Source organism: Mobula birostris, chromosome 5 (genome assembly GCF_030028105.1).
Source record: "Mobula birostris isolate sMobBir1 chromosome 5, sMobBir1.hap1, whole genome shotgun sequence".
In the NCBI taxonomy this organism is placed as follows: Eukaryota; Metazoa; Chordata; class Chondrichthyes; order Myliobatiformes; family Myliobatidae; genus Mobula; species Mobula birostris.
The window spans coordinates 25,259,799-25,283,589 of NC_092374.1; the positions used below are offsets into that span (position 1 = coordinate 25,259,799).

The 23,791-nt window shown below is 40.9% G+C and overlaps 1 protein-coding gene across 4 annotated transcripts in view; it reads left to right on the forward strand.

Moving 5' to 3' along the window:
• The window catches only part of LOC140197572 (teneurin-3-like), a 2,811,066-nt gene that overhangs the window by 1,310,881 nt on the left and 1,476,394 nt on the right, over positions 1 to 23,791 (forward strand). For all 4 annotated transcript variants that reach the window (XM_072257693.1, XM_072257692.1, XM_072257694.1 and 1 more), the window contains one exon: positions 13,587 to 13,640. The gene's annotated coding sequence lies outside the window, so the exon portion shown is untranslated. The remainder of the gene's footprint in view (positions 1 to 13,586; positions 13,641 to 23,791) is intronic.

Here is a 23,791-nt window from a genome sequence, read left to right on the forward strand (position 1 = left end):
GTAGTGGTCGCGGGTCTGGAAGGTGCTGCCTTAGGAACTTTGGTGTGTTGTTGAGTCCATTTTGTAGATAGTACACACTGCTACAACTGTTCAGGCAGTAAATTCTAAAGATCCACCACGTTCTGGCTGAAGAAATTCCTTGTCACTTCAATTGGAAAGGGATGTCCCCTTATTCTGAGACTGTTAATTTACAGCCATTTTATTTATCTGGCTGACGTTTGATAAATAGTGCCTGATAGTCTTCCACCATATTGTGGTGTATTGGATTATGTCAATGTCCTTGAATATTAGTAGGAGGAGATTAGGTTTTCATTTTCTGATATTTTCTCTAAATTAACTTTGCATTGAAGATGACATTGTAGCCTTCGACTCTATGTCGAAGATAGCGCAGATCAACATGTGGCTGAAGACATGGTGCAGGACGGAGGGCTTCAGATTTATGGATAATTAGGCAGTTTTCCAGGGAAGGTGGGACCTGTTCCGGTGGGACAGTTTACATCTGAACTGGAGGGGGACAAATATTCTTGCAGATGGGTTTGCTAGAGAGGCTCCAGTGGAGTTAAACTAGATATAAGGGGGGAGGGGAACCAGAGCGCAGGAACAGATGCAGGGGAGAAGGAAGAAAAAGAAAATAGTGAAGTTGTTTGCACCATTAGCGATAAACAGAGAGTAAGAGGTGGAAAATTTCTGAAATGCATTTATTTTAATGCCAGGTAGCATTATAAGAAAGGTGGATGAGCTTAGATCATGGATTGATACCTGGAAGTATAATGTGGTAGCTATTAGTGAAACATGGTTGCAGGAGGGGTGTAATTGGCAACTAAATATCCTTGGACTTTGTTACTTCAGGTGTGATAGAATCGGAGGGACAAGGGAGGGAGGTGTTGCATTGCTTGTCAGAGAAAATATTACAGTGGTGCTCTGGCAGGATAGATTAGAGGGCTTGTCTAGGGAGGCTATTTGGGTGGAATTGAGGAATGGGAAAATTGTAGTAACACTTATAAGAGTGTATTATAGACCACCTAATGGGGAGCGAGAATTGGAGGAGCAAATTTTTAAGGAGATAGCAGATATTTGTAGTAAGCACAAGGTTGTGATTGTGGGAGATTTTAATTTTCCACATATAGACTGGGAAGCCCATACTGTAAAAGGGCTGGATGGTTTGGAGTTTGTAAAGTGTGTGCAGGATAGTTTTTTTTGCAGCAATACATAGAGGTACCAACTACAGAAGGGGCAGTGTTGGATTTCCTTTTAGGGAGTGAGATAGGTCAGGTATGTGTTGGGAAGCACTTTGGGTCCAGAGATCACAGTGCCATAAGTTTCAATATAATTATGGAGAAGGATAGGTCTGGACCCAGGGTTGAGATTTTTGATTGGAGAAAGGCTAACTTTGAGGAGATGCAAAAGGATTTAGGAAGAGTGGATTGGGACAATTTGTTTTATGGGAAGGATTTAATAGAGAAATGGAGGTCATTTAAAGGTGAAATTTTGAGGGTACAAAAACTTTATGTTCCTGTTAGGTTGAAAGGAAAGGTTAAAAGTTTGAGAGAGCCATGGTTTCCAAGGGATATTGGAAACTTGGTTTGGAAAATGAGAGATATCTACAATAAATATAGGCAGCATGGAGTAAATGAGGTGCTCGAGGAATATAAAGAATGTAAAAAAAATCTTAAGAAAGAAATTTGAAAAGCTAAAAGAAGATACAAGGTTGCTTTGGCAAGTAAGGTGAAAATAAGCCCAAAGGGTTTCTACAGTTATATTAATAGCAAAAGGATAATGAGGGATAAAATTAGACCCTTAGAGAATCAGAGTGGACGGCTATGTATGGAGCCAAAAGAGATAGGGGAAGATTTTGAACAATTTCCTTTCTTCGGTACTCACTAAGGAGAAGGATATTGAATTGTGTAAGGTAAGGGAAACAGGTAGGGAAGTTATGGAAACTATGATGATTAAAGAAGAGGAAGTACTGGCGCTTTTAAGGAATATGAAAGTGGATAAGTCTCCAGGTCCTGACAGGATATTCCCTAGGACCTTGAGGGATGTTAGTGTAGAAATAGCAGGGGCTCTGACAGAAATATTTCAAATGTCATTAGAAACGGGGATGGTGCCGGAGGATTGGCATATTGCTCATGTTGTTCCATTGTTTAAAAAGAGTTCTAAGAGTAAACCTAGCAATTATCGGCTTATGAGTTTGGGGTCAGTGGTGGGTAAATTGATGGAAAGTATTCTTAGAGATGCTATATATAATTATCTGGATAGACAGGGTCTGATTAGGAACAGTCAACGTGGATTTGTACGTGCGATGTCATGTTTGACAAATCTTATTGAATTCTTTGAAGACGTTACTAGGAAAGTTGACGAGGGTAAAGTGGTGGATGTTGTCTATATGGACTTCAGTAAAGCCTTTGACAATGTTCCACAAGGTTAGTTCGGAAGGTTCAATCGTTAGGTATTAATATTGAAGTAGCAAAATAGATTCAGCAGTGGCTGGATGGAGACGACAGAGAGTAGTGGTGGATAACTGTTTGTCAGATTGGAGGCCGATGACCAGTGGGGTGCCTCAGGGATCTGTACTGGGTCCAATGTTGTTTACCAACCTTACAGAGGTGCATTTAATGATCTGGATGATGGGGTGGTAAATTGGATGAGTAAGTATGCAGATGATACTAAGATAAGTGGCGTTGTGGATAATGAAGTAGGTTTTCAAAGCTTGCAGAGAGATTTAGGCCAGTTAGAAGGTGGACTGAAAGATGGCAGATGGAGTTTAATGCTGATAAATGTGAGGTGCTACATTTTGGTAGGACTAATCAAAATAGGATATACATGGTAAATGGTAGGGCATTGAAGAATGCAATAGAACAGAAGGATCTAGGAATAATGGTGCATAGTTCCCTGAAGGTGGAATCTCATGTGGGTAGGGTGGTGAAGAAAGCTGTTGGAATGCTGGCCCTTATAAATCAGAGTATTGAGTATGGGAGTTGGGATGTAATGTTAAAATTGTACAAGGCATTGGTAAGGCCAAATTTGGAGTATTGTGTACAGTTCTGGTCACCGAATTATAGGAAAGATGTCAACAAAATAGACAGAGTACAGAGAAGATTTCCTAGAATGTTACCTGGGTTTCAGCACCTAAGTTAAAGAGAAAGGTTGAACAAGTTGGGTCTTTATTCTTTGGAGCGTAGAAGGTTGAGGGGAGACTTGATAGAGATATTTTAAATTATGAGGGGGATAGATAGAGTTGACGTGGATAGGCTTTTTCCATTCAGAGTTGAGGAGATTCAAACAAGAGGACATGAGTTGAGAGTTAGGGAACAAAAGTTTAGGGGTAACATGAGGGGGAACTTCTTTACTCAGAGAGTGGTAGCTGTGTGGAACGAGCTTCCAGCAGAAGTGGTAGAGGCAGGTTCGATATTGTCATTTAAAATAAAATTGGATAGCTATATGGACAGGAAAGGAATGGAGGGTTATAGGCTGAGTGCAGGTCGGTGGGACTAGGTGAGAATAAGCGTTCGGCATGGACTAGAAGGGCTGAGATGGCCTGTTTCCGTGCTGTAATTGTTGTATGGTTATATGGTTACGTTGCCTCTCAGAGCAACTCCTGCAATCCCATTCCCCTACATATTTCCGGGTAACATTTTCCTGCTTCCTAAGCCCATCAACTCTCTGTTGATTCTCTAACCACCCATTTTCACTAGGGTTAGTTTATACTCAGCAATTAATCTGGATGTCCATACATCTTTGTGATGTGCAAGGAGAGCAGAGCATCAGTGGGAAACCCAGGCATTCACAGTGAAAAATTACATATACACACACAGATAACCGCAGAGGCAAGGACTGAACCAAGTTTGCTGGAGCTGGCAGGAGCAACGCTATCTGTGGCACTGTTATTCTTTGTCTGTGATGTGATCATTATTTGCCACATATGAGATCATGCTTGAGTATTGTCTGAGTCAAGGACAATGTGTGCATAGGTTGATTTATTATCTGAATAGCTGCAATTGTAACTAAGACTACAATGGCCACTTCATATCTTACAATAGAGGAAAGTCAAGGAGCTGTTGACAACTGTATAATCCTGCTTTGATAAACTTATGTAGTAATGTCTGAATGTTGTAGGTATCTACAACATTTTTTAAACAGAGATGATTGGCTTTCAACTAATATAATTACCTCCATTGTGATGGATATGTTTCCTTTGACAACAGTTTTACACAGAATGGTATATTGACAGCATTCTTGGTCAAGAACTATCTTGATATGAAAGGCAATCACTCTCAGCTTATCTTGGAATTCAGCTATGTGTGGCAATGTTTTGTGACAAAGAGGAATACATCCGAGTACTAGAAACAGCCACACAGAAGTCACTAAGCAGATGGTTGCTAAGCAAGTTCAACTTGATAACATTGTTGCTGAAACTTTCCACCTGAAATTCAATGACACAATAAACTGATGAGGCAGTAATTTGCTGATTAGATTTGGCCTGCTTTAAAATTATCCATTTGTGAGACAGATGCTGCTTTTTTTTAATGAGGAACAATTTTGCCAGTGGTGTTGCTAATTCCAGAGCACGAGTCCTCATAACACAGATGGGAAGTTGTCAGGGTCCACAGCCTTTGCTGAAGGTGGTGTGCTTCAGATGGCATATATCAAATTGACTGAAAACTGGCTGATTGTGAGAAGCTCACAGGGTGGTGGAAAGATATTACTCACTTGATACTTCAGGCTGAAATAGCTGCAGAAGATTCAGGCTTTCCTTTTCATCCAGTATTGAGCTCCTCAATAACTGAGAAGCAGATTTCTATTGAAAATCCACCTCTAATTAGCTGCTTAATTTCTGCCCCATTCAGTTGTCAATGGAAGCAGTTACTGTAAGACTTTGCTCTACTAGGTGTAGGTCCTGATGATGTGGCTTTCTCGGTGGCATGCTGTTTCTATCACGAGCAAATGTACGTTGGACTGTCTTGGGTCTTCATCAAGCTGGCAACTTAACATAGGGGGAGCACCTTCTGCTACTCAAGGCATGCTCTTTTGAAAGCATAATTGAACCATTATTAGCCTCCCAGTGTAAAGGTTGTGTGCAGGGTATGTTAGACCTCGAGATTACAGAGTGTAGTTAAATACAATTTAGATTGTCATTAATGTGATACAGGATTCATAAATACTCAATTATGTGCAGCTAAATCAGTTCTGAATCCATACAATTTAGCTCAATAGTAGTGTCAAACAACATGAAATCTGCATACAGAAAATGAGGCAGGCTTCCTACACAGTTGATGTGTACTCTGAGGCCACTTTATAGGTACCTCTTCTTCATGGTCTTCTGCTGCTGTAGCTCACCTACTTCAAGGTTTGACATGGTGTGCATTCAGAGATGCTCTTCTGCACACCACTATGTAATCTGAGTTACTCACAGCTTGAACCAGCCTAGCCATTCTCCTCTGACCTCTCTCATTAGCAGGGCATTGTCACCCACAGACTGCTGCTCACTGGATTTTTTGCTGCTGTTGTTTCTTGCACCATTCTCTTTAAACTCCAGAGACTATTGTGAATAAAAGTCCCAATTGATCCACAGTATCAGAGATACTCAAACCCACCCCGTCAGGCACCAACAATCATTCCACAGTCAAAGTCACTTGGAACACATTTCTTCCCCATTCTGATGTTTAGTCTGAATAACAACTGAACCTCTTGTCAAGTCTTAGGAGGCAAGGTTAGCAGAGCTGGGACTTTTCTTTTTGGAGCGTGGAAGAATGAGAAAGGACTTGACAGAGGTCTACAAGTTTATGAGAGGCATAGATAGGGTGGATAGCCAGTACCTGTTTCCCAGGGTACGAGTAGCAAACACCAGAGGGCATATGTACAAAGTTAAGGGAGGGAAGTTTAAGGGAAACATCAGGGGTAAGTTTTTTACACAGAGAGTTGTGGGTGCTTGGAATGACTTGCCAGGGATGGTGGTGGAGGCTAAGACATTGGGGGTATTTAAGAGCCTCTTGGACAGGCACATGGATGAAAGAAAAATAGAGGGTTACGGGGTAGTGTGGGTTTAGTACTTTTTTTAAGGAATATATGGGTCAGCACAACATCAAGGGCCAAAGGGCCTATACTGTGTTGTGGTATTCTAGTGTCTAGTGTCTGCATACTTTTATGTATTGAGATGCTACCATGTGATTAGCTAATTAGATATTGACATTAACAAGCAGGTTTACTGGTGTATTTGCCACCCCTTTGAATTTCATCAGAGGGAGTTCCTATTGTTTCTTATCACTCAGGACTTGGACAGATCCACTCTGACAGCTGTGTTCACCAAATCTGACTAATTGAGGATTTGTGTTTCTAATGCACTGAAAGCTCTTCATACCAATTGTTCTCCCCATTTTTAATGAATGCTGCGCCCTTGAATATTACATTCTCTCAAAGTGTCTGACAAATGTACGATAAAAGAAACGGGCAAACCCCTCAGAATGTTATCTGCTCACTGTGTAAATATTGTGGAATTTAAGACCTAATTTTTAGATCAAGGATTAAGCAAAGAAAAAGAAACATCTTCCATTAACCAAATTAGTTAGAATGCAGACTTACTTCACTAAACTTTATCAACAAGCTTCCAAGGGATTAAAATAACCTTGTCAAGTTGTCCTCAAAATTGGGAAGTGTGACAGTATAGAAACTTAAAGTTTGTGAGCAATTAATTGATAAAGATGTAGTCAAACCAACAGATAACAACACTAGATAACCAAAGTACAGGACTGATTAAAGACTTTATTTTGTTAACAATACTCCTAATGCTTACATGACCTTGCCGTTACAGACCGTTTCACTGGAACACGAGGACTCAGATGATGCTGAGAGGATTGCTCCACTCTTAGGAGCTTCAGTCCCAATAGTATTTTCTGTCCACTGGCTTGTCCTTCATTTTCCTAATTTCTTAATAAATAATTGAAAATAAAAGCAGAAAATGCTAGAAATACTTCGCAAGTCAGACAGTTTCTGTGAGAGAGGACAGATTCAGCATTTTCTACTGGAGATCTTTCTTCAGACTTGCTTTGAGACAACTGTGTCTCCAGTAACTGGTGTAGCAACAATCCGTCACTCTTCGGATTGAAGATGTCGTTTACAATTAAGACTTAACATATTTGTTTGATAAAGATTACTACCAGAGATGAGAAAGTTAATAACCTTTTAACTACAAAGGGGAATAGTTATCTACCTGAGATTATCTCACACAAGAAGGTCCTTATGCTGTTCCATGAAGGGCCAAAATACCAACCTCACAGAGGTGCATTTATAACCTCCTTCAACTATCTTAAATTTATGGAAAGTTTATTGGTTTTCCTTAAAAATAAAACTTATTGACCAAACCAAGAGACTTCTATTAAAAAGTTTCATTCTTTTTGAGGCCATTGATTCTAAATAAGGGGACATATGAGCTGTTGAGGCACCTACTGTAGAACATATAGCTTTGTTTTACAGCCAATCTTACTGACCTATCAAAATGCCTCACATACAAGGGGAAGTGTCAGCATCTTATCTCCTGCACTGCTGTTATCTATAGATCTCTTTATTTTAGTCCCAACAAAGTTACAGCAACACAGACCAGACAAAGCAAGACTTTGGCATCTTCCAGCATCATTCAGTTGCTTCATCTCTCCCTCTCTGGGCCTGAGGCTTTGAATGGGGCTCTAATATAAAGAGGTTTTATGCAAACAAGCTAAGAAACACAATGATTTCCTTGGTTTTGAAGCCTGCCTGTATTTGCTTTCATTTCCACTGCATCTGTTTTGTGGAACAAAAAATATAATTCAGGCAATTTGCCGAGCTGTTGCCTTCATTTTTTATTCTGTGTTGCATTGCTGGCTATTCTGTAACATACAATTCCTCGTGTTTCCAAAACACTGGAGAAACTATATTGATTCATCTTGTAGCTAGTCTCTCATTTTTATGTGTGCAATGGAAAGATTGTGCTAAGGTAGAATTCACTACTGAATGGAAGGAACTATGGAGCATTAACTGAATTTACTGCCTTTTCTCACTCACTTAAAATTTATGAGATTGATGTTTTATTTCCCCAAGAACATAAGTGCTGAACTGATAACAAGCATTTTACCAAACAGTGATATCGGCTTTATTCATTATTCAGACTGCTGTGAATGAAATATCAAACTATGCTGTGCTTTGCATTTTTTCATAAAGAACACTGAACAATGAGGAGGCCATTCTGTCCCTTAAGGTTGTTTGGCAGTACAGTCAGGTCGTGGATCTGAACTATAACTCCATTTAAGTGCCTGCTTTCTTGACAACCAAGCCCATACGTAATCCAGCCGTCACTGCCCTAAACTCCATTTGACTCACAGGCAAAAGGAAGTTGGATTTCCATTACAGTTACAGGCAAAAGGAAATTCAGATTTCTATTACACTTTGTGTTACCTGATTTCATTCCCGAATGACCTGGCTCTAATTTTAAGATTATACTCAATTACTTGTGACTCCTTATTAGAGGAAAATAATCCTTAACGTGGTACTAAAAAGATTTCCATGCCAGGAAGCATGGATTCCATGGGACAAATGACTTCCAGTATACTTTATGATGCTATCTGATCAAATTCCTTCATGATGATCAACATAAGATCTCCCTCAGCTTTCTAGAGTCAAGGGAATACAAAGCCTGTCTATTTAATCTGTTCTTAAAATTTATCTTCTTAAACCCCATTTATTTTTTGAAAGAACTTGTCTGAAAACCCAGATCTAATAATTTTTTCCCAAAGTATCAAACCAATCGGTTTAATTAAATAAATAACCACCTGAGTGTTGTTGAACTTATAACATCTACACCTGCTGAGACTATTAGTTGTGCTTAGAACAAAAGCCAAGTAAAAACCTTCTAACTGCCCCGCACAAGCTTATGGAGATACTAACAAAAACTGCTTTTCTATTGTCTGTCAAATCTCAATTGTATTTAATCTACTTTTATCCATTTATTCTCCAATATCCACTTCATTTAGAGACTTAAAAATTGTATCTGCTTAATATGTTAAAGAAAATCACCATAAATCATTTGGCTTTTGGTCTTAGATCACCCAAAAAATATAGACTGAAATTGAGAACAAGTGAGAATTCATTCCTGGTGAACTTCACTTCTACATTTGCGTGGTTATGGTAATATGTAAAGAGATAAAGATTTGCGTTATTTGTCACAAGTACATCAAAACATCGAAGCATACAGTGAAATGCATTGTTGTGACAAGTTGAATTAGTGAGGAATTTGCAAGTGTCTCCATGCTTCCAGCACCAATGGAGAGTGCCCGTAACTTACTAACCAAAACCTTAATCGTACATCTTTGGAATGTGGGAAGAAACCTGGAGGAAATATGTGTAGTCACAGGGAGAATATACAAACTCCTTACAGACCATGGTGGGTATCAAACCCCAATCCGTGATCGCTGACTCCGTAAGGTGATTGCACTGACTGCTACACTACCATGCAACCAATTGTTTGGCTGTTCTTGTAGATTTTAATGGAAAAGAATCTCCTTAACCTTTGAGCTGAAGATTAGATTAGATTATGAGAACACTCAGTCCTCTTTTATTGTCATTTAGAAATGCGTACATGCATTAAGAAATGATACAATGTTTCTCCGGAGTGATATCACAGAAAACAGGACAAACCAAAGGTTAACCCTGACAGAACCACATAATTATAACATATTGTTATAGCAGTGCAAAGCAATACCATAATTTGATGAAGAACAAACCTTGGGCACGGTAAAAAAAAGTCTCAGAAGTCCCTGAGTCGTTCGACTCCTCAGTCCCCGATAGCAGGCGGCAAAAGGGAGAAACTCCCTGCCATAAACCTCCAGGCACTGTCAACGTGCCGATGCCTTGGAAGTAGCCGACCACAGCTGACACCGAGTCCATCCATCCGAAAACTTTGAGCCTCCGACCAGCCCTCCGATACAGCCTCCCAAGCGCCATCCTCTGCCAAGCACCCTCAACCTCGCCCCGGCCACTGAAACAAGCAAAGCCGAGGATTTCGGGGCCTTCTGCTCCGAAGATTCCGGTTACCACACAGTAGCAGCGGCAGCGAAGTGGGCATTTCAGAAATTTTCCAGATGTTCCTCCGTACTCTCACGTCTGTCTCCATCAAATCAGAATTGTGCACGTTGTGCAGATCAGTAATCTGCAGAAGGTTCAAAGCTGTTTTGTAATAGAAAAATACAGTATATGTAGACCTGAATTCTGCACACAATTTTATTTTCAGTCTTTAAATACTTCCAGAATGTTTCATTATACTTCACCAGCATACATTGCACTAAATTACTGCTATCACCTCAACACCTCAAGAGTGTGTTATTCAATATTTTACACAATATGAGACTTCAGTTGGAGAACGGATAACAAGTCCCAGATTGGATACAATATCTTAACCGTATCAACTCTGAAGGATTTTTTTTATTACAAATAAATACTAATTCAGGTACACAGCAATATTTGCACTCAGTGACCACTTCATTAGGTACACCTCTGCACCTGCTCATTATGCAAATACCTAATCAGCCAATCATATGGCAACAAATCAATGCATAAAAGCAACACACACAAAATGCTGGAGGAACTCAGCAGGCCAGGCAGCGTCTATGGAAAAGAGTACATTCCGAATCGTCGACTGTACTCTTTTCATAGATGCTGCCTGGTCTACTGAGTTTCTCCAGCATCTTGTGTGTGTTGCTTGGATTTCCAGCATCTGCAGATTTTTCTTGTTTGTGAATACATAAAAGCATGCAGACATGGTCAAGAGGTTCAGATGTTGCACCATCCAAACATCAGAATGGAGAGAAAATGTGACTTTGACTGTGTAGTGATTGATGGTGCCAGATGGGGTGGTTTGAGTAACTCAGAATTGCTGATCCCATGAGATCTGCAAGCACAACAGTCTCTAGAACTAACAAAAAATGAAGCGAAGGACACAAAGAAAAATTCCAGTGAAGGGCAGTTCTGTGGGGGGAAATGGCTTGTTAATGAGAGAAGTTGGAGGAGAATGGTCAGACTGGTTCAAGTTGATGAGAAGGCAAGAGTAACTCGAATAACCACATGTTACCACAGTGCTGTGTAAAAGAGTATCTCTGAATGCATAATATGTCAAACCTTGAAGTGGATGAGCTCCAGCAGTAGAAGACCATACCAGGATCATTCTTTACCTAATAAAGTGGTCATTGAGTGTGTATTAATATACCTATATCATTAGATATGCAGCAGTACAACTAGGAAGTTATGCAGATGGAAATTTTAAAACATGGTAATGAAGATGAAATATTTTAGTCCCAATGCAAACCTACGAGACTGATGAAACTACATACTCCAACTGCCTTTCCAAGCCAAATAGCAGACTAGACAGCTTTATCATGAAAAATACACTTTCCCCTCCAGTAGCTACTAGGTTGGGTTTATATATTTTGATTCAAAAAGAAAGCTGAAGAATTAAAGATGAAAGTAGTTTTGAAGAATCGTCATACGACAGATATTTGGCTGAACTGGCCAATTTAGTAGATGAAAATGGTGGTTCTAATAGATATTTTTACAACAGTGTGTTGCATTTTAGTGCAGTCATTGACGTATTCTGCTGTTAACAAGTGTTTGTTATGCCATTTCAATTAAATTAAGTGCTCTTGTACATCATTCACAATCTTGTCTTGAGGGGCAGATGGTCTAATTATTGAATAATTCAGAGCCTTATAGGAAATGTTTACAATTTATTTTCCTTCAACTTACCAATTCTTCCTCATCTTTTATCATCACAGTCTGCAACATAAAGTCAGATGGCATATTCAATTAATATTTGAGGTATCCATGCAGAGTGCTTTGGCTAAAGTGTTGCCTTCGGCATTAAATATATGGTCTGTGGTATCAGTTTAGATCCAGTTAGCATGAACCCATGACGCAAATTATCTACAAATGATCACTAATTAATACACTCACTCAGAAAAATGGTGGTGCAGGAAGTTGTTACACTGTTGCAGAGTGTCTGCCAATGTCAGATCTTTATTATGTAGCAATCTCCTCCACTTGGACATTGGAGCAAATGAAGCCAGCATCTGCAGCCACTCACCACAAGCTCAGTAGAAAAGACTGTGCATTAACATAAATTTTAGTTCTTTCAGGTGACATTCTAAACACACAATCTTTATGCATGTATTTACATATGTGTCAGACTTCACCCTGCTTGTTGGTGACTGTGTGGTCTACTCTGCTTGCTTGCCTTATGCCAGTTCCTGCTCCATGTCCTTGCAACCCCCATGGGCAAAATATCTTAAACTGAGACAGACATTTGCTTGCTAATCACAAGCTGAACTTTCAATCCTATACCTTTCCACCTCATGAAGACCTATCACAACTCAACTACAGGTAAAACCCTCATCCACCTCTTTGCCACTCCCAGATTTGAATGGTTTCCATGTTTCACTCTTCATTGACATTCAGCTATTAGAAACTATGCCACCACACCAAGACTCATTCTGCCCTCATCCTTATGGTCAATTTGAACTGGATTAAAAAGAGGACGTTCCATATCAAACTCCCAATGCACTCAACTCCTCCTGTCTTTTGGATCTCCAGGCCCTGAAAATGATTCACCGAACATTCAGTTGCTCATAATAAGATGATTTTCTTATCCAGTGCTTTGCATCGCACAGCAGCTCCTCTGAAAACATCAGCCTCCCAACATTGCTCTCCTCCTTTCAAACATGCCTTGAAGCCAATACTTTTCACTGAATCTTTGGTCAACTTTCATTCTTCACTTTTTCTCAGACTGGATCCACTGACTGATTGATTTAAAGTCCTACTTTGCAATGCACTTCCTTTTGAGAGTTGCAGGCTGGTTTTAAATAGTATTGGCCACTCAACAGAAGGTTCCCCTCCTGTGCCTCACCAGTGAACACTGGCATTAATCTCAGTTGGTTGCTAGATCCATTGATGAAGTCATCATGTTCCCTGCATTGCAATAACTGGGAATGCATTAGTTGCACATCACATCCCCCACATTCAAATCCTATGGCTATCAAATTTAGCCCTGTACTTATTGGAAACAAAATCAAATGTCCTTCACTTACCTCAAGCTTTTCAGACCCTTACAAAAGAATGCAAGGTAATGTTGCAAATTGGAAATGTTACATTTTGTTCTGCATATCTCAATGATATTTCATTTAGGGCACATCTGTGGTTTTATAAATCTCATAAACCTTTTATTCAACCTCTTATTCGAAATGGTTAGTGTGATTGAATGACTATTCCACCAATACTCCAGTACTACTACTCATTAAGATTTTTATGTTTGCTAAAATTGCAGACAATTATTGCAATTGAACTAATTTTACAGTCTTTTTCCACACTGTACTCCCTCACATTTGCTTCATTAACATCTGCATCTATAATTTTTATGTTCATGAGCAAGTAAAGCAACCATATGTCTGAGAATCCAGCTCAGGTTCACTCTGTTGGGTAATTAGATCTGTAGTGGTCACGTTCACTGATGTTTAGTAACAAGATATGAATGAAATAAATTATAAATATTTCTATCTTCTTGCTTTTTATTTCAGCATTGTACTTACTGCCTGTAAGGGTTGAGAAAGTCACTATACATCACTAGTCCTGTAAGTAAACAATACTTCTTGATATTGATTGATTTAATGTATCTATATCTACTTGAGGTGTTCCATAGCCCTCCAAACAGTTGATGTCATTGTTTAGATTCTGGAATATTTAGTTGGCAAAATTAACATTTCTGGTGGCAAACTATATCCAACTAATGGTGGTGAGCAAGAAGTCTGTCACAATGATTCTTAAAATTTTCCTCCTCGTTGTTTTATTGGCCTTTATTTTGCCGAATATGATGACTGATGTTTTGATCGTCTTTGCATTTGACATCACCCCTTTGTTCCCAAGTACTTCACCCAGCAGCGATTATTTTCAAATGCAATCTTTTTTTATTTATTTATTGAGATGCAACATGGGACAGGCCCTTCTGGCCCTTTGAGCCGTGCTGCCCAGCTATCCACAATTTATTCCTGGCGTAATCACGGGACAATTTACAATGACCAATTAACCTACCAACTGGTATGCTTTTTGGACTGTGGGTGGAAACCGTAACACCCGGAGGAAACCTATGCAGTCACAAAGAGAACGTACAAACTCCTAATAGACAGCAGTGGGTATTGAACCCGGGCTGCTAGTACCGTATGCTACTGTGAGCACTGCTGAGAAATTTGATAACAATTGAGTGTCCACACAAACACCAGTGATAAATATCTTGGACCATGAATCTAAATTATCACTCCCCTCCATCTGGCTTTGAAGATAAGCAAGCCATTGTTGCTCTGTCTTAGTTGCTCAACATGAGCCTTGCCAGAGAGAAAAAGTATCTCTGCATGTTCACATTCATGCAAAGTTTCAGCTGACTCTTCAGATAGACCATCATGGTCAAATCTCATAATATAATTTCCCCGTACATTGATATCTCAGAAAAATCATTGTGTTAAATCATTGTTTTTTCCTTGGTCAGCTTTGCTTTCCAAGGAATCTCTAACCTAGTTACATTACCCTCCTTTGGAACCTTGCTAGTGTAAACAACTGATTGACATAAAACAAGGCACATTTAGCCACTGAGCTAACAAGATGACTTAATCTTGCCCTTTCGTCCCTCTTTTCCTGAGCATTGAATCCTTGATGAGGTGCAAATTCAAAAAAATTTCATTCTCTTAGTCCAGACATGTATACTGTACATTCTTCAGATGTTTATGTCAAGATGTTTAATGAGATCATAGCTGGGTCCTGACGTTGGTTATTTTGTGCCAGTTGCCATCCAAGAGTCACCCCTACGCAGTTCAGCTGAACTTAGTAAAGACTTGAATACTCAGGCTCAGAACCTTGTTACTTGTTTAAAAAAAAAGCACAATGGATACATATATATATAGTATACATTAAACAACTGTGGGAAATAAATGTTTTCCAAAATGATTTTGTTGAAAATGCTGTTTTGACAACTCAAGTTTTAAAATATTGTAATACATAATATATAGGAATGAAAAATGCAGTTTGTTTTCCTGCTCAAGTTTATATTTACTTTACGCATTATATATGTATGTAAGGAATATGAGTATGATTTATTTGATATATGAAATATACAAGCATTTGCTATGTATTGCATTTAGACTAATATGCTGTTTCCAGGCTGCATTCTATAATTGCTTTGAATAGAGTTTACTGAGGTCGATTTGAGATTATTTATTACAGCTTTATTGCTTCCAGGTCAGGTGAAGCCATCTTCTAATGACTACCTGTGGTATTTTTAATACTTCAAGTACTTAGAAATGTGACAGATATAATAAATATTATCATACTTGTACAAAATTTACAAAGAGCTACACGATGCTGTTTGGATTATAAGTGTATACAATTGATTTCAACCTTGTTTGAAACCTCACCGGAATTAATTTTATATCTGAGAATATGAGGAATCCCATAGTAGGCTGAATTTATAACTGTGTGCATTTTTCATAAAGAAACAGTTAGTTTTGCAGTAAATGTACTCCTCAATCAACGCATATAAAAACATAAACATTTTTCTTTTAATGCTATTTATTCTTTGTGGTGTTTTCTCTCAAGATTTTTTTCCTCAATTTGTGAGTCCATTTTTGCTGCAATGGATGCTGCTTGACAGAGAGAAAGGTGATGGCAAGGAACCATCAGTAACACCTCTATAGTAACTGAGCAGCAGTCTCCAGGATAGCAGTGAATGAAATTACCACGGAAATATGCAGCAGAATAGAGTTTACAGCTGTGCCAACAAAAATGGCTGTGAAGGGAGTGAAGGGTGATAAATCTCCAGGGCCTGATGGTCTGCATCCCAGGGCAGTTAAGGAGGTGGCTCTAGAAATTGTGGACGCATTGGTAATCATTTTCCAATGTTCTATAGATTCAGGATCAGTTCCTGCGGATTAGAGGGTAGCTAATGTTATCCCACTTCTTAAGAAAGGAGGGAGAAAGAAAACAGGCAATTATAGACCAGTTAGTCTGACATCAGTGGTGGGGAATATTTGGAATAATCCAAATTTGAGGAAGGACATTCTAGCTATTGAGGGAGTGCAGCGTAGGTTCACGAGGTTAATTCCCGAGATGGCGGGACTGTCATATGTTGAAAGATTGGAGCGATTGGGGTTGTATACATTGGAATTTCGAAGGATGAGAGGGTATCTGAATGAAACATATAAGATTATCAAGGGATTGGACGCACTAGAGGCAGGAAACATGTTCCTGATGTTGGGGGAGTCCAGAACCAGAGGCCACAGTTTATGAATAAGGGGTAAACAGTTTAGAACAGAGTTGAGGAAAAACTTTTTCACACAGAGGGTTGTGGTTCTGTGGAATGCTCTGCCTCAGAAGGCGGTGGAGGCCAATTCTCTGGATTCTTTCAAAAAAGAGTTAGATAGAGCTCTTAAAGATAGCAGAGTGAAGGGATATGGGGCAGGAAAAAGGTACGGATGATCAGCCATGACCACAGTGAATGACGGTGCTGGCTTGAAGAGCTGAATGGCCTACTTCTGCACCTGTTGTCTATTGTCTATTGAAGCACTGAAACAGGTGCACTGAGAGTTGCACTCATGACTTCTTTCCTAGCAATAGTAGCAGTCAATGAAATTAGACCTGCAATGTGAAAATACCCACAGTACGTTGAGGACACTGCCAAGCTATGTATTACATACCAACCAGAGCATTCACTGAAGCTGCCTTGCTGCGCTCATTTGTGTATGAGCATTCATACTTACAGGAGCATTATGTCCAGAAAAATATTTAGTTATGTTGCACAGTTTGAAGCTTGTTAGTCTACATGTTATCTCCAGAGGGCACAACCTCAGAATAGAGGGACGCCCATTTAGAATGGAGGTGAGGAGGAATTTCTTTAGTCAGAAGGTCGTGAATCTGTGGAATTCGTTGCCACAGGCAGCTATGGGGGCTAGGATTTTGGGTGTTTTAAGGTAGAAGTTGATAGGTTCCTGATTAGTCAGGGTGTGAATGATTACAGGGAGAAGGTAAGAGAGTGGGGTTGAGAGGGAAATGAATCAGCCGTGATGACATGGTGGAGCAATCTTGACAGGCCAAATGGCCTAATTTTGTTCTTATTTTTCATGGTGTTATGTAAAGGCCACATCTATAAACCCTCCCTTGACGGTTTCTGTTCCCTAATATTGAATGTCCGTTCCGCAACATGAGCAACGAAACCTCATTGCAGCAGTTCACAAGCATGCAAGGAAATAAACTTCTTTTTAGAAGATGTTTGCTCTTAGCATTTCTGCAATGTAACATTTGTCACATCCAGTCACTGGAGAGTCATCGACTCAAAGAGAAGCAGCTCTTACAGCAGTCCACCTCCAGCTTTGTGGTTAAAAACATGAAAGAAACCAGATCATATACTCAGACATCCAACATTCTCATCTCTCCAGAACTCCCATACTCCCATGAACACTTAGGCATTATCAATATCTGCCTTACAAATATTCAGACTTGGCTTCCACTTTCCTTTGAGGCAGAGAGTTTCAAAGACTTCATGACCCCTTGAGAAAATAGCTTCTCCTGATATCTCTCTCTTCAGTAGGCAAATCCTGACAAGACAACTCAGGACTTTATGCGTTTCATTTGGTGATTAATCTGAAAGAGTACAGTATGTTTGTTTTATTCACTTAATTTAGCTAAAATAACACATTTTCAATTTATGAATTCTTATGAACAGTCACCCACTCATAAATTCAAATGTTAAATGGTTCATTTTATTATCAAAGTTTGTGTGCAGAATTCAACTCTGAGATTTGTCTTCTCCAAATAGTCATAGAGTATAGAAAACTATAGAAGTAATAGAAAGAAAGGCATCAGTCCCCCCCCCACACACACACAATAAGGAAAGGAAACAAAAACTCGTAAAACCCCAAACCCTCTACAATCCCAAACCTTCCACAACCCCTCCCTCACACAAAAATTAGTAGTAGTAGTAGTAGTCATACTTTTGTACGGGGTCTTTCTTTTTTGTATGTTAAATTTAAAATGGCTTCTTTGTTATGTTATACTTGGGAATGCTTCTTTGTTATGTTAAATGCTGAGAAAGTCTCTAGCTAGACATTTACTTGTGTTAATACAGACAGCAGGGTGCTATTAGCCAATGGGTGTTCATGTATCGTTTTTTTTCGGATAATAATGCTGTCTCATATGACTGGGAACGGGGTTTTTGGCGGGAAGTCGGAGGAGAGACGGGGAAGATGGCGGACGTGCAGAAAGGCTCCGGTCGATCACTTCGGGTGGTCCTGAGCTGTGAGTCGACAGGATTTGGGTGGTCGTGATTGAGCTCCAACGGTTGCGCACGAAGAATTTAGACTTTGATAAGTCTGGCGCCTCTTTTTTTTCCATTACTTCCTTTTCTGTATCGAATTTATATTAATTTCATAGACTTAGTAATATCTATAAAGTGTACTTGGTAAAACGTATTGTGTGTGCTGGCTGATGATTGATGTTTGGGATTGATTCAGGCGGCAGTGGTGCAGCGACCGATTCCATGGGAAGCGTTGAGGCAGGTGCTGGGCGGGATTTCCCCTAGACATATATGAGCCAATATAACTGAGTGTTACACTTTATTGATCCCAAGGGAAATTGGTTAACAGATCACCCAAACCCCAAGCCCACCAATTGGCAACAAAAAAGAATGGGCAAAAACACACAAAAAAAAAGTAGAACTGGAAGAGGCCAATATGAACTACAGTCCAATTCATCATTCTCAAAATTTTGATAACATCTCTGAGTGCATTGAGAACCAGCGGCCACTCCAAGGGAAGCAACGCAAACTGAGGAATATGTGCAGCAATGGTGTATTTTGCATTAAAGAGACAGAAATTGATCTAACACAATGCTTGAGGTCAGCTAAGTCATGCCTGTACTCTTCTTATTCATACCATGCTGCCATTGAATGTAAGGGTTATTAGGAGCTCAGTGAAGAGAGTGGAAAGCATAACGAGAAGAGGCTGCTTATTTGCTGGCTTTCGATGAGCGTCTTTAATAAAGAGTAGTAAATTCAGATCAACACATCATGAGAAATCAGGTGAAACTATACATTCATTGTTGTTCATTGTTGTTTGGGAGGGTTTAAACTAACTTGGCAGGAAGATGGAAACTGGAATGATTGTGCTGAGGATCAGCTAGTTGGTTTACAAACAGAAGCAATGTGTAGTGAGACAACTAGACTCCTGATGATCGAGCAAAATTGCAGCCAACAGGATGAGTTGCAATGTAAACATTGAAAATAGGTGCAGGAGTAGGCCATTCGGCCCTTTGAACCTGCACCGCCATTCAGTACGATCATGACTGATCATCCAACTCAGAACCCTGTGCCTCCCTTCTCTCCATACCCCCTAATCCCTTTAGCCACAAGGCCATATCTAACTCCCTCTTAAATATAGCCAGTGAACTGGCCTCAACTGTTTCCTGTGGCACAGAATTCCGCAGATTCACCACCCTCTGAGTGAAGAAGCTTTTCCTCATCTCGGTCCTAAAAGGCTTCCCCTTTATCCTCAAACTGTGACCCCTTGTTCTGGACTTCCCCAACATCGGGGACAATCTTCCTGCATCTAGCCTGTCCAATCCCTTTAGAATTTTATACGTTTCAATCAGATCCCCCCTCAATCTTCTAAACTCTAGAGAGTATAAGTCTAGCCAATCCAGTCTTTCATCATATGAAATTCCTGCCATCCTAGGAATCAACCTGGTGAACCTTCTTCGTACTCCCTCTATGGCAAGAATGTCTTTCCTCAGATTAGGGGACCAAAACTGCACACAATACTCCAGGTGTGGTCTCACCAAGGACTTGTACAACTGCAGTAGTACCTCCTCGCTCCTGTACTCGAATCCTCTTGCTATGAATACCAGCATACCATTCGCCTTTTTCACTGCCTGCTGTACCTGCATGCCCACTTTCAATGACTGGTGTACAATGACACCCAGCTCTCGTTGCACCTCCCCTTCTCCTAATCGGCCACTATTCAGATAATAATCTGTTTTCCTGTTCTCGCCACCAAAGTGGATAACCTCAGATTTATCCACATTAAATTGCATCTGCCATGAATTTGCCCACTCACCTAACCTATCCAAGTCACCCTGCATCCTCCTCACAGCTAACACTGCCGCCCAGCTTCGTGTCATCTGCAAACTTGGAGATGCTGCATTTAATTCCCTCATCTAAGTCATTAATATATATTGTAAACAAGGTGGGTCCCAGCACTGAGCCTTGCGGTACCCCACTAATCACTGCCTGCCATTCTGAAAAGGTCCCATTTATTCCCACTCTTTGCTTCCTGTCTGCTCACCAATTCTCTATCCACATCAATACCATACCCCCAATACCATGTGCTTCAAGTTTGCACACTAATCTCCTGTGTGGGACCTTGTCAAAAGCCTTTTGAAAATCCAAATATATCACATCCACTGGTTCTCCCCTATCCACTCTACTAGTTATATCCTCAAAAGATTCTATGAGATTCGTCAGACATGATTTTCCTTTCACAAATTCATGCTGACTTTGTCCGATGATTTCACCGCTTTCCAAATGTGCTGTTATCACATCTTTGATAACTGACTCTAGCATTTTCCCCACCACCGATGTCAGGCTAACCGGTCTATAATTCCCCGGTTTCTCTCTCTCTCTCCTTCTTTAAAAAGTGGGGTTACATTAGCCACCCTCCAATCCTCAGGAACTAATCCAGAATCTAAAGAGTTTTAGAATATAGAACATAGAATAATACAGCACAGTACAGATAATTTTGAAAAAATTATCACTAATGCATCCACTATTTCTTGGGCTACTTCCGTAAGCACTCTGGGATGCAGACCATCTGGCCCTGGGGATTTATCTGCCTTTAATCCCTTCAATTTACCTAATACCACTTACCTACTAACATGTATTTCCCTCAGTTCCTCCATCTCACTAGACCCTCGGTCCCCTACTATTTCCAGAAGATTATTTATGTCCTCCTTAGTGAAGACGGAACCAAAGTAGTTATTCAATTGGTCTGCCATGTCCTTGTTCCCCATGATCAATTCACCTGTTTCTGACTGTAAGGGACCTACATTTATCTTAACCAATCTTTTTCTTTTCACATATCTATAAAAGCTTTTACAGTCAGTTTTTATGTTCCCTGCCAGCTTTCTCTCATAATCTTTTTTCCCTTTCCTAATTGAGCCCTTTGTCCTCTTCTACTGGACTCTGAATTTCTCCCAAAAAGGTAGACAAAATCAAAACTGGAAAATGCAGAACTGAAGATGTTATATTTGAATGTATACAGAATGCAGAATAAGGTAGATAAACGTGTAGCGCAGTTAAAGATTGGCATGTACTATAGTCATAGTTAGAGTCATAGTCATACTTTATTGATTCCAGGGGGAAATTGGTTTTCATTACAGTTGCACCATAAATAATAAATAGTAATAGAACCATAAATAGTTAAATAGTAATATGTAAATTATGCCAGTAAATTATGAACTAAGTCCAGGACCAGCCTATCAGCACAGGGTGTCTGACCCTCCAAGGGAGGAGTTGTAAAGTTTGATGGCCACAGGCAGGAATGACTTCCTATGACACTCTGTGCAGCATCTTGGAGGAATGAGTCTCTGGCTGAATGTACATTATGTAGTGGGTGGGAGACGTTGACCAAGATGGCATGCAACTTGGACAGCATCCTTTTTTCAGACACCACCATGAGAGAGTCCAGTTCCATCCCCACAACATCACTGGCCTTACGAATAAGTTTGTTGATTCTGTTGGTGTCTGCGACCCTCAGCCTGCTGCCCCAGCACACAACAGCAAACATGATAGCACTGGCCACCACAGACTCGTAGAACATCCTCAGCATCATCCGGCAGATGTTAAAGGACCTCAGTCTCCTCAGGAAATAGAGACGGCTCTGACCCTTCTTGTAGACAGCCTCAGTGTTCTTTGACCTGTCCAGTTTATTGTCAATATGTATCCCCAGCTATTTGTAATCCTCCACCATGTCCATACTGACCCCCTGGATGAAAACAGGGGTCACTGGTACCTTAGCTCTCCTCAGGTCTACCACCAGCTCCTTAGTCTTTTTCACATTAAGCTGCAGATAATTCTGCTCACACCATGTGACAAAGTTTCCTACCGTAGCCCTGTACTCAACCTTATCTCCCTTGCCGATGCATCCAACTATGGCAGAGTCATCCGAAAACTTCTGAAGATGACAAGACTCTGTGCAGTAGTTGAAGTCCGAGGTGTAAATGGTGAAGAGAAAGGGAGACGACAGTCCCCTGTGGAGCCCCAGTGCTGCTGATCACTCTGTCGGACACACAGTGTTGCAAGCACACATACTGTGGTCTGCCAGTCAGGTAATGAAGAATCCATGACACCAGGGGAGCATCCACCTGCATCGCTGTCAGCTTCTCCCCCAGCAGAGCAGGGCGGATGGTGTTGAACGCACTGACCCTCACAGTGCTCGCTGGCTTGTCCAGATGGGCGTAGACACGGTTCAGCAGGTAGACGATGGCATCCTCAACTCCTAGTGGGGGCTGGTAGGCGAACTGGAGGGGATCTAAGTGTGGCCTGACCATAGGCCGGAGCAGCTCCAGAACAAGTCTCTCCAGGGTCTTCATGATGTGGGAGGTCAATGCCACCGGTCTGTAGTCATTGAGGCCGCTGGGGCGTGGCGTCTTCGGCACAGGGATGAGGCAGGACGTTTTCCACAGTACAGGAACCCTCTGGAGCCTCAGGCTCAGGTTGAATACATGGTGAAATACTCCACATAGCTGAGGGGCACAGGCTTTGAGCACCCTGGTACTGATACCATCCGGTCCTGCAGCCTTGCTTGGGTTGAGACGTTTCAGCTGTCTTCTCACCTGTTCAGCCGTGAAGCTCACCATGGTGGTTTTGTGTGGGGGAGGGGTATAGTCATGAGAGCAGGGTGGGGGGCTGTGAGGAGGGGTAGGAGGGGAGAGTGGAACATGTATTGATTGGGGGCCAACAACAGATGGCTCATGTGGGGGATGGGCAGGGGTCACAATGTCAAATCTGTTAAAGAACAGGTTAAGTTCATTGGCCCTGTCCACACTGCCCTCAGCTCCTCTGTTGCTAGTTTGCCGGAACCCAGTGATGGTCCTCAACCCCCTCCAGACTTCTCTCATGTTGCTTTGCTGGAGTTTCCACTGAAGCTTCCTCCTGTACCTGTCTTTAACCTCCGTGATCCTGGCTTTCAGGTCCTTCTGTATTGCCCTCAACTCCTCCCTATTTCCATCTCTAAACGCCCTCTTTTTAGCGTTCAGGATGTCCTTAATGTCCTTTGTCACCCATGGCTTGTTATTTGAATAACAAAGGACAGTTCTTGTCGGAGCATTGCAGTCCACACAGAAGTTGATGTAATCAGTGATGCACTCTGCGAGCCCATCAATATCCTCTCCTTGTGGCTCACAGAGTGCCTGCCAGTCTGTCACCTCAAAACAACCCTGGAGCGCCTCATAAGCCTCCTCCGACCATTTCCTCACTGACCTCGAGGTTGCAGGTTTACTCTTCACCAGAGGCACGTAGCAGGGTTTTAGGTGCACCAGGTTGTGATCTGACCTTCCCAGTGGGGGGAGGGGAGAGCAGCTGTATGCATCCTTAACGTTAGCGTACATCATCCAGAGTCCTCTCCCCTCTGGTTGTACAGCTCACATACTGCGTAAAGTTGGGCAGTGTTGTAGGCTTTACTGAATCATG